The following is a 10,879-nucleotide window of genomic DNA, read 5'->3' as shown; positions in this document are numbered from 1 at the left end:
TTACTCAGCCCACATTCAGCGACGCCGGAAAGGCCCAAACAAGGCTTCTGTACAACTTTTTGAAGTCACTGAGCTCAATTAATAACTTAAGAAAAAAGTTAGATTACAGTGGAACCTAATTAAAAGCTGTCACGAGCAAATAAATAATTCAACGGGTCCCACTTGTGCGTGTGCGCGTGTGTGTGCGTGTGTGTGTGAGAGAGAGAGAGATAGAGAGAGAGACCCATCTGTCAATGCTCGTAAATACATCTTTCAGCCATATGCATTGCTGATGCTCAGTATAAACTTATATAGTTGACACAATCATATAGATCATCATAGCACACTGAACTTGCATACAAAAATTTCACGCAGGCGGCACAATCAGGATGGAAGCAGTGGATCGCTACGGGAAGGGCTATGTTGAAACCAACGAAGTCGTACATAACGGTTCATCGTCTTTATCAATGACGGGGAAATATCTTGAATGTTGTGCAAAGAAAACAGACACACAACACAATAAGTTCTGCTAGCACATTAAGTTGACGTACGGCCCTTTCTAAAAAAAGTTCAGGTAAAAAATTAGAACAGGTCACAATCAAATGTACTGGCATATCAGTGCTTCACACCCATAGCTCGGATTTAACTAGTATCTGACAAGATTCAGTTGTTACCTCAAATTAGAGCACATCCAGGCAGCCAGCCCTGCCTCTTCTCCCAAAGAAGCAGTGGCCTCCGCCGCGCGATGGAGTAGGCCCTGTGCCATCCATCGTTCCGAGCAACACGGGGAAAGTCTGACGTTGACTCCTGTAATGGACGTCGTCGACGGACCCTGGCACCAGCGGCGGCGGCAGGACTTCGATTGATGGATTGACCACTTCTTCGACATGCACGAACACTCGATACAGGTACATCCCTAACGTGGTCCGCGGCGGCCTTGGTGGCGACGAATAGTACAACCCCGGTTCCTGCACCGGTATCTCAACACCAATCACCTTCGGTATGGTGGACGGCTTCTTCATCCATGCCATAACCGTCAGAGCCCAGCTGTCTGGAGGAACAAACATACTTACGAGCTCACCTCCAAGGTCGTTGATAAGCTCGTTCATGGACTCGCTGTTCCAAGCACGTCGAGGCATGCCGTGGAAGGTAAGCTTTGTTAAAAACTCAAGCTCAGAGGGCACCGAGCCCCATCCTGGGTGCCACCGATCAAAGCTCACCAGCGCGCCATCGCAGAACAAACGCCGGGAAGATTCGAACACACGACTGCAGTCGAAAGTTGTCCGGAACCTGACGAAGAAATCAGCCGGTGGCGGACAGACTTCGACGAGCAAGTCACTTATTTGGATGCCGTGCGCAATGCCAAGAGCTTTGACAAGGTCGTCCGGCGAGACGGGAGGCCGGTCGCCGTTGATGGTTACCATCAGCACTTTGCCGGCAAACTGGTCGTCAAGCGCCGCCATGCCACTGTTGAGCGACAGCACGCAGCGACCGAAGGCAGGACGGACCTCAGGATCTCCGGCTCGGAGATCCGCGTTGACCGGCGACATGATAGTGCGCTTGAGTACAGGGAGTACAGGAGGGGGATTTGGGGGAACTGGAGTAGGAATCGAGATTCCAGAGGTGGGGGAGGGGCGGGAGACTGGGGATGAAAAGGTAGCATGAATTTCGAGCACGCGCCAATATGCTCTCGGCGCGCAAGCGCACGAAAACACCGGTGGCGCCCACATGTCGGCCTAAGAGTCCTTATTCTTTCTTTTTTGGAGAGCCCGGCCTTTTTTTCAGGATCTTTTGAGAGCCCGGCCTGAGAGTCATAATTGACCTGTTTGGCATTGCGTTACTACTCGGCCCATATTCAACGACACCTCACTGGCCCAAACAAGTGTACATCATCGAAAAGACACTGAGCTCAAATTATATAACTTGAAAAAAGGAGATATACTCTGAACACTGGAGAATGGTGATGCCCTCATTTAGCCCACCAGTAGTTCGAGACAATAAACAGTTCGAAACAACGATATATACAACATTCAAACACTGACTAGTGACTACTACTGACATAAACAGCAAGACATGATAGTTCATAAGAAGTCTTGCTACACCACCAAAACGCACCCATCTGCAGCGCTCAGACTCTCGTGATCCAGACGAGAATGACATTCTAAACAGAAGCAACTATTACATAGTAAGAGTGACATAGACGAGGATGACCAAATGACAAGGAATATGCATAACAAAAGAAAGAACTACCCATCCAGAACCAGCAGCAAAGACAACAAAGTCATTCGAAGAGATGATCCAACACCATCATAATTTGCAGCCCCGCTTCAGCGACCAGTGATCCGGAGACACCAGTACTCCACCCTTTCGATGCAACAGCCCAATTACCTATCAACCTGAAGGCTTGAACCACATCACTGCCTGTCGTAATTGAGACATCCAAGGATCAAAGTTAATCCGGATGCCTTTGTCATTCTCACCTTCTTTTGGCTGCAGGCTGTATCGTTGACAATCAGGGGAGTTTGCTCCCGAACTCCTAGGGCTCGCCGTGTAGACACAGTTTTCCATAGCAAACAGAGCCTCTCTGCCATCAAGGTCCTTGCCAACGGTGATCTCCTGGTTAATCGGATAATTGAGTCCGAGAAACAGAGAGTGTGAACCAAGGCTGTTTACCCGCCTCCAACTAAAAAATCCTAAAGGCCCCAACAAGCTGGTATCCTGCTCATAGACGTAACAGCCACTGTCCGGATACTCACGTATTACACGGTGCTTGTATACAGTGGGGTTTTTGCAATATAACTTTTCCGGCTCATGTGTCCGAATGATCATCAGTCTTTTGCCGTCGTCTGATCGAGCGAGGAACCAGTTGTGCTTCCCTGTTTTTGGCAAAGGTGGTGTGATTACAAAGGGCAGTAACTGTAGGGACACTGCATCATATCAAAAAGGACAGGCATTGTTAATGTAAGATCAGCATTGTTCAGAGTATGAGTAGGATAATGCAAGAAACAGCATTGATATGTCCCTGTTGGAACTGGGAGGAAAATACAGGGAAATGTATACTGGGTTCGAAAATATAGAAGTGCCATGCATGGTTATACTCATGTTATCTCGCAATCGATTCTTCACAGGAAACTACCATGTCATGCATGTTATGTACTCCCTCCGTTCCCAAATATTTGTCTTTCTAGGCATTTCAAATAGACACAACATACGGATGTATGTAGACATATTTTAGAGTGTAGATTCACTCATTTTGCTCCGTATGTAGTCACTTGTTAAAATCTCTAGAAAGACAAATATTTGGGAACGGAGGGAGTAATCATGTTCTGTCCTCACAAACAAATTCTTCAAGGTAACTAACAGACCATGCATTGTTATATACTCGTGTTCTGTGGGCAAAATTTTGTGAGGATATTATTCTAGCCATTGATTGCTGAAGGGCGAATATAGGTATGTACACATGGTAAGCATTGCAGGATTTCACTACTTCCAAATATAGAGTTCTCCATATGCACATTTACTTCCCTAATGTATGGTTAGATGAAACCAACAGTGTGGTGCATGTTTCTACATCATGAAAATGAGGAAACTAACATGGCCATTGATACACACTCATATTTAGTAGTAGTATATAGATTACTGTAAAATAAGGATAATATCCATATATTCCTAACCGTTTGATTATTCAGGGTACAAATTGGCTGTAATGACATGGTCACAATCGCATGAATTAACTCATTCCAAATATAGCTGATTTACGGCGTCTCTAATACATTGCCATAGTTCTACTCAAATTCTGCTCAAACAGGGATATGCCAATCATCACAAAAAGTTCAAACAGTGTCATGGCGTCATCATTAACATGAGACGGAAACAACTTACACGCGCCGTCCCAGCAATACGTGGTGCCATCTGCTTTGTCGATCGCGTAGATGATGCCATTGTGTTCAATAGCATCACAGAAGTGTGTATCAGCTTTGACGATGATCCACTGCGAGCCGAGTTGTCTCCAGCTAAAGAAGGCACCGGCGTAAAGATAGGCGAGTCCGCGGTCGAACAAGGCAATTAGCTTGAAGTCTGCGTAATTCGCATGTCGTGTGGGCACTTGGCAGATTACAATCTTCTGCAAAACAAGGTCCGTCCAACTGACGTAGTAATCTAGATGACTTGGACCGCGATGGTAATACTCTATATAATCCAACGGAGGAAGGATAATCTCATGGGAGGTCTGGAAGTTCACGAGCACCAACTTTTTACCGTCTTCTCTGAAGGCAGCCATCCAGTGGGAGTTCATGCCGACCCAGTACATACCTGCCAAGAAGTTTCGGGCGATGGTGATCGGATCGATGTCGAGGGAAATGATGTACGGCGACCCACTACATACCTGCAAAGAAGTTTCGGCTAATGGAGATCGGATTGAAGTCGAGGGGCATCATGCACGCCTCCGTATCATGGTGAGCCAATCTCGCAAGACCAGATAGCAGCAAGCAGGGTGTCTTGAAAAGCTTAGGCCTCGCTTCGACGATGGCCGTGTGCATGTCCCTCGAGCATGCAGCCAGCCGCAGGGCGCTCAACATATCCATACACGAACAACAGAGGTCGAGGATGTCACTGGGGAGATTGCTCCAATCGCGGCTCATATGGATGCTGCGCGGTTCGCGTTCGGCCATGGTGGAGTTTGGAAGGGGGCTTGATTTACGGGGGAGAAGGATGTCGGTGCTGGAGCGGCTAGCGAGGGAATAGTGGTACTGGGGGAGGCGAGTGAGGCGACGGTACACGGGGGCACAGTGAGATGGAGACGGAGACGGAGACGGAGAAGGAGATGGAGATGGAGTGGTGCTATGGGAGCGGAGAGGGAGACGAGGCGAGGCGCCAATGTGCTGTACAGCGGCGGTGACAGACTGCACAGTGCACAGGGTGAGGCTGACTTTGGTAACCCGAACACGCCGCCTGGACTAGTGTCAGGCGCAGGGTGTTGTCACTTCACTGTGAGGACCGGATGAATAGTATTTTGACCATCAAGTGTACCACAGTTGTACTACTACTACTACTAGTAGGAACATGAGTACTCCAGTATTGTATAGCGGAAATAGGTCTCCCGTGCTAGCATGCCTGTTCACTTCATCGTTCAGGTATCATCCATATTGCGAGCAGAACCAAATTCTCGTGCATGCCCAATCAACGCCCTGCCGCGATGCATGCAGTGGTCGTTCTGGTGCATCAAGGACGGCATGCAGATCGTTCCACACTTGAGAAGAGGAAAAATGGAAAGGTAGAACGCGGCAGCAGAGGAAGAGAACGCTGGCTAACGAGGCTGGGAGGGGATCGAGCAGGAAGTTAATGCTCCACGCCTAAAGGTTTTGGGAAAACCTGATTTTCATAAGGTGACTTATACTCACCTAAACGGAGGGAGTATTCCTTAACCAGAGAATGTTGTGTCTCCCACTCACGCGCTCAAAAAAAAACTACGACACATTTTTTTATCTGTTTGCATAGGTCCCACCTATCAGGAAGGATGGGCACGTACACGAACAGGTACGACTCATCAGTCTACCCGCATAGCCTTTTCGTTTAGTCTACCTAGCCGTCTAATCAACTGCCTGCACGCCACTTCTCCCATTTACTTCTCCATCGGGAACCGATTCTCCTCGGCTTCTTCACCTCCCCTTCGTCTTCATTTGCATCCAAACCCCACTGCGTTCACATTGTTTTAACCTCTTTAAATAATCATCTACTACTTCAGTTAGACTAGCCATCTAATCCTAATTCTCCAAACCATAGCCCTCCGTTCCAGCGGTTCCAAATGGCGAAAGAGATCGAGATGCAGGTTTTTAGCGTCCAACATGTCCTCGTCGAAGGCTCGATGCGCATAGTTGCCACCGTCACCGTCCACCCAAGGGTTGTTCGGCAGTGGATCAACAATGTATCCAACTCCCTCGAAAAGGTAGAGACGAGGGTCATCGGTCTCGACGCAGAGTACACGGAGCGTGCCCCTGGGAAGATCCAGCGCGCCGCCGTCCTTCAGCTGTGCCTCGAAGATGATGTTTTGGTGTACCACATCATACACTCGCCCTCCATACCAGGTGAGCTTCACGATTTCTTGTCTCGGGAGGACGTATACTTCTGTGGGGCAGCCATCGAAGGGGACAAACAGAAGCTGGAGCCGTACAACCTTGATTTGAAAAGCATCGCTGACCTACAAACCAGAATCAAAATTCCTGTAGAAGATTGTGATAAACAGACACCATCCCTATTCGACGTAGCAAATTTTGTGCTCGGTACAAATCTTCAGAAGGGTGACGAGACGGTGGCATTAAGGTCGTCTGGATGGGAGAATTATCCCTTGACGTACGAGCGGATAAAATATGCTGCCCTCGATGCCCGTGTGAGTTTCGAGATAGCTGCAAGGTCCAAAGAGCTTGTTGCGAAGCCGTCTCCCACAGAGAATGAGAACAAGAAGAAGAAGAAGAAGAAGAAGAAGAAGAAGAAGAAGAAAAGGCTGCACCAGCAGGAGGGCATTATGGATGGATGAACTATTTCCTCTCTTGTAAAAAAAATTATTCCCTCTCGGTGTATATTGATATAGATGGACTATTTCGATGGTGTGCATGTCTTTGGAACAGAGTAGTAGCGTGGGTCCGCTTGACTATAAGGAACTATTTATCCGCATATATAGCTTTCTCTGCTACTCCTTCCAGTGATCGGTATGCAGTGCATGTGTCCGTAGACATGACAGCTTGTCCATGGAAGTTCAACTACGGCGACCATCACGTTTCATCTCGCGATTCCCACGACGCCTCTCCAACCCACGGCACCACGCCCCCCGACGTGCGCCTCACCCCTCTCGGCCGCACCGCCCCTCTGCCTTTGTGTGCATGACATGTGGGCCACCTAAAATGCGGCGAGCATCAAGTTTCTACCACAGCCACCCGCGATTCCCACGACGCCGCTCGAACCCATGAAACCACACGTCCCCCGACCTGCGGCTCACCCCTCTTGGCCCCACTGCCCCTCTGCCTACGGGAGCATTACATGTGGACCAGTCACCTATCGGGTCCACATGTTATTGACTCAAAGGTAGGTGTAGTAAGGCGCTGAAGCTCAGTCCCGACGGCCCTGAGAGGGAAATGTAACTCCTGCGCCAGGGCTTGTGGTGCTCCCGCAGCACGAACTCGTGCCAAACTCGAGATTTGTTTCTTTACTATACATGCACGCAACGATTTAATGGACATTGTAATCTCAACATGTGATGGGGAGCTCTAAATTTGAATTTGAAACTTATAAAACGAAAAGATTCAAAACAAATAAACTGGGAGAGAGGGAGTATATCGTAGGATGTGTCCCATACAAAATAAGTCCCCTGGTTTGTCACCGCGAAGATGCGGTTAGAAAGGAGCACAGCGTCTTCCTACTCGTACGGCAACAAATCGGCCGCAGACAGCATGGTCCGCCTTTGACCGCCATGTGCAAGGTTCGTGCTATCTTATTCAATCTCACCGTGGTTCCATCGTACCAATTCATGCGGTGGCCCGTTGCATGGCTGATCCCAATGTTGGACAAAGGTTCTACGGGAACGGTGTCACCGTTGTAAATGTTGTGCAAATTGATGTTGGTACCCTCCCGTACATATGCAAGCCAATCTCCACTCGCACCGAGCCTAACCTGTGAAACAGTGGGCAGGGGGAGAATTAGGAAATGGACACGGAAGTAGTCTTTAGAATGCATTTACTACGTGATCAAACTCATCTTACCTGCTCATCGGAGGAAATCCGAGTGCCCCTCAACGTCGGCATCTCAAGGGGCGTCAACTTGCAACTACGGCCACGCCGCGCTGGAGAGACCCCCAAGGAAACATCCTCGTGCGTTCCACGGAACATCAAGATGCATTTGTATGAGTAGTTTATCTTGTGAGAGAAAAGGATGAACGAGGGAAGGCCTCTAGAGATAGAGATGGACACTACTACTACCAATGTGCTGGCCCGTGTGTTGCAATGGATCCAAAGTAGTAGAATAATACTTGTTCACGTGCTTGAAATATAAACACTCTAGTTTTGATATACATGTGTCAGCAGACATGACAGCTTGTCCATGGAAGTTGAACCACAGCGACCATCACGTTTCTTGTTTCTACCACTGCCACACCCACACGCGATTCCCACGACGCCGCTCCAACCCACGGCACGACGTCCCCCGACGTGCACATGGATCCTCTGACGTGGCTATCACTGCCTTGCCCTGCCTTTCCTTTGCTGACAGGTGGGACCCACGCTTATGGGTCCCACATGTCAGTGACAGAATGGTAGGATCGTTCGCGTCAAGGGATCCTCATCCCCCCCGTGCCCCTCATCCCTCTCGGCCCCACCGCTCCTCTGCCTTTGTGTGCATGACATGCGGGCCAGCTAAACTGCAGCGACCATCAAATTTGCATGCTCCGCTGCTGTGCTCTGATCCGTACTACCGCACCATCGAATTTTCATCCAACGGCTGTGACACATTTCGTCTCGGTCATCAATCCTCAGCTGGAGTACTTATGTACTACAGGTAGTACCCGCCGGTGTGGCCATCTACGCCTCGTAACTGTTGGGGAACGTAGTAATTTCAAAAAAAAATCCTACGCACACGCAAGATCATGGTGATGCATAGCAACGAGAGGGGAGAGTGTTGTCCACGTACCCTCGTAGACCGACAGCAGAAGCGTTATCACAACGCGGTTGATGTAGTCGTACGTCTTCACGATCCGACCGATCAAGTACCGAACGTACGGCACCTCCAAGTTCTACACACGTTCAGCTCGATGACGTCCCTCGAACTCCGATCCAGCCGAGTGTTGAGGGAGAGTTTCGTCAGAACGACGGCGTGGTGACGATGATGATGTTCCACCGACGCAGGGCTTCGCCTAAGCTCCCGACGGTATTATCGAGGTGTAATCTGGTGGAGGGGGGCACCGCACACGGCTAAAATATCGTATATCAAGTGTGTCTAGAGGTGCCCCCCTGCCCCCGTATATAAAGGAGCAAGGGGGAGGCCGGCTGCCTATGGGCGCGCCAAGGAGAGGGGGGAGTCCTCCTCCTAGTAGGAGTAGGACTCCCCTTTCCTAGTCCTACTAGGAAAAGAAGGGGGGAAGGAAAGAGGGGGAGAGGGAGAGGGAAAGGGGGCTGCGCCCCCCCTCTCCTAGTCCAACTAGGACTCCTCCTGGGAGGGGGCGCACCACCTCCTGGCTGCTGCCCTCTCTCTCCCCTCAAGGCCCACTAAGGCCCAATACTTCCCCGGGGGGTTCCGGTAACCCTCCGGCACTCCGGTTTAATCCGAAACTTCTCCGGAACACTTCCGGTGTCCGAATATAGTCGTCCAATATATCAATCTTTACGTCTCGACCATTTCGAGACTCCTCGTCATGTCCGTGATCACATCCGGGACTCCGAACAACCTTCGGTACATCAAAACATATAAACTCATAATAAAACTGTCATCGTAACTTTAAGCGTGCGGACCCTTTGGGTTCGAGAACTATGTAGACATGACCGAGACACCTCTTTGGTCAATAACCAATAGCGGGACCTGGATGCCCATATTGGCTCCCACATATTCTACGAAGATCTTTATCGGTCAGACCGCATAACAACATACGTTGTTCCCTTTGTCATCGGTATGTTACTTGCCCGAGATTCGATCGTCGGTATCTCGATACCTAGTTCAATCTCGTTACCGGCAAGTCTCTTTACTCGTTCCGTAATACATCATCCCGCAACTAACTCATTAGTCACAATGCTTGCAAGGCTTATAGTGATGTGCATTACCGAGTGGGCCCAGAGATACCTCTCCGACAATCGGAGTGACAAATCCTAATCTCGAAATACGCCATCCCAACAAGTACCTTTGGAGACACCTGTAGAGCACCTTTATAATCACCCAGTTACGTTGTGACATTTGGTAGCACACAAAGTGTTCCTCCGGTAAACGGGAGTTGCATAATCTCATAGTCATAGGAACATGTATAAGTCATGAAGAAAGCAATAGCAACATACTAAACGATCGGGTGCTAAGCTAACGTAATGGGTCATGTCAATCACGTCATTCTCCTAATGAGGTGATCCCGTTAATCAAATGACAACTCATGTCTATGGCTAGGAAACATAACCATCTTTGATTAACGAGCTAGTCAAGCAGAGGCATACTAGTGACACTCTGTTTGTCTATGTATTCACACATGTATTATGTTTCCGGTTAATACAATTCTAGCATGAATAATAAACATTTATCATGATATAAGGAAATATATAATACTTTATTATTGCCTCTAGGGCATATTTCCTTCAGTCTCCCACTTGCACTAGAGTCAATAATCTAGATTACATAGTAATGATTCTTACACCCATGGAGTCTTGGTGTTGATCATGTTTTGCTCGTGGAAGAGGCTTAGTCAACGGATCTGCTACATTCAGATCCGTATGTATCTTGCAAATTTCTATGTCTCCCACCTGGACTAAATCCCGGATGGAATTGAAGCGTCTTCTGATGTGCTTGGTTCTCTTGTGAAATCTGGATTCCTTTGCTAAGGAAATTACACCAGTATTATCACAAAAGATTTTCATTGGTCCCGATGTACTAGGTATGACACCTAGATCGGATATGAACTCCTTCATCCAGACTCCTTCATTCGCTGCTTCCGAAGCAGCTATGTATTCCGCTTCACACGTAGATCCCGCCACGACACTTTGCTTGGAACTGCACCAACTGACAGCTCCACCGTTCAATGTAAATACGTAACCGATTTGCGATTTCGAATCGTCCGGATCAGTGTCAAAGCTTGCATCAACGTAACCCCTTACGATGAGCTCTTTGTCACCTCCATATACGAGAAACATATCCTTAGTCCTTTTCAGGTATTTCAGGATGTTCT

The sequence above is a fragment of the Triticum aestivum genome, chromosome 7D (assembly GCF_018294505.1).
Source record: "Triticum aestivum cultivar Chinese Spring chromosome 7D, IWGSC CS RefSeq v2.1, whole genome shotgun sequence".
NCBI classification, from domain to species: Eukaryota; Viridiplantae; Streptophyta; class Magnoliopsida; order Poales; family Poaceae; genus Triticum; species Triticum aestivum.
This window is presented reverse-complemented; position numbering follows the sequence as displayed.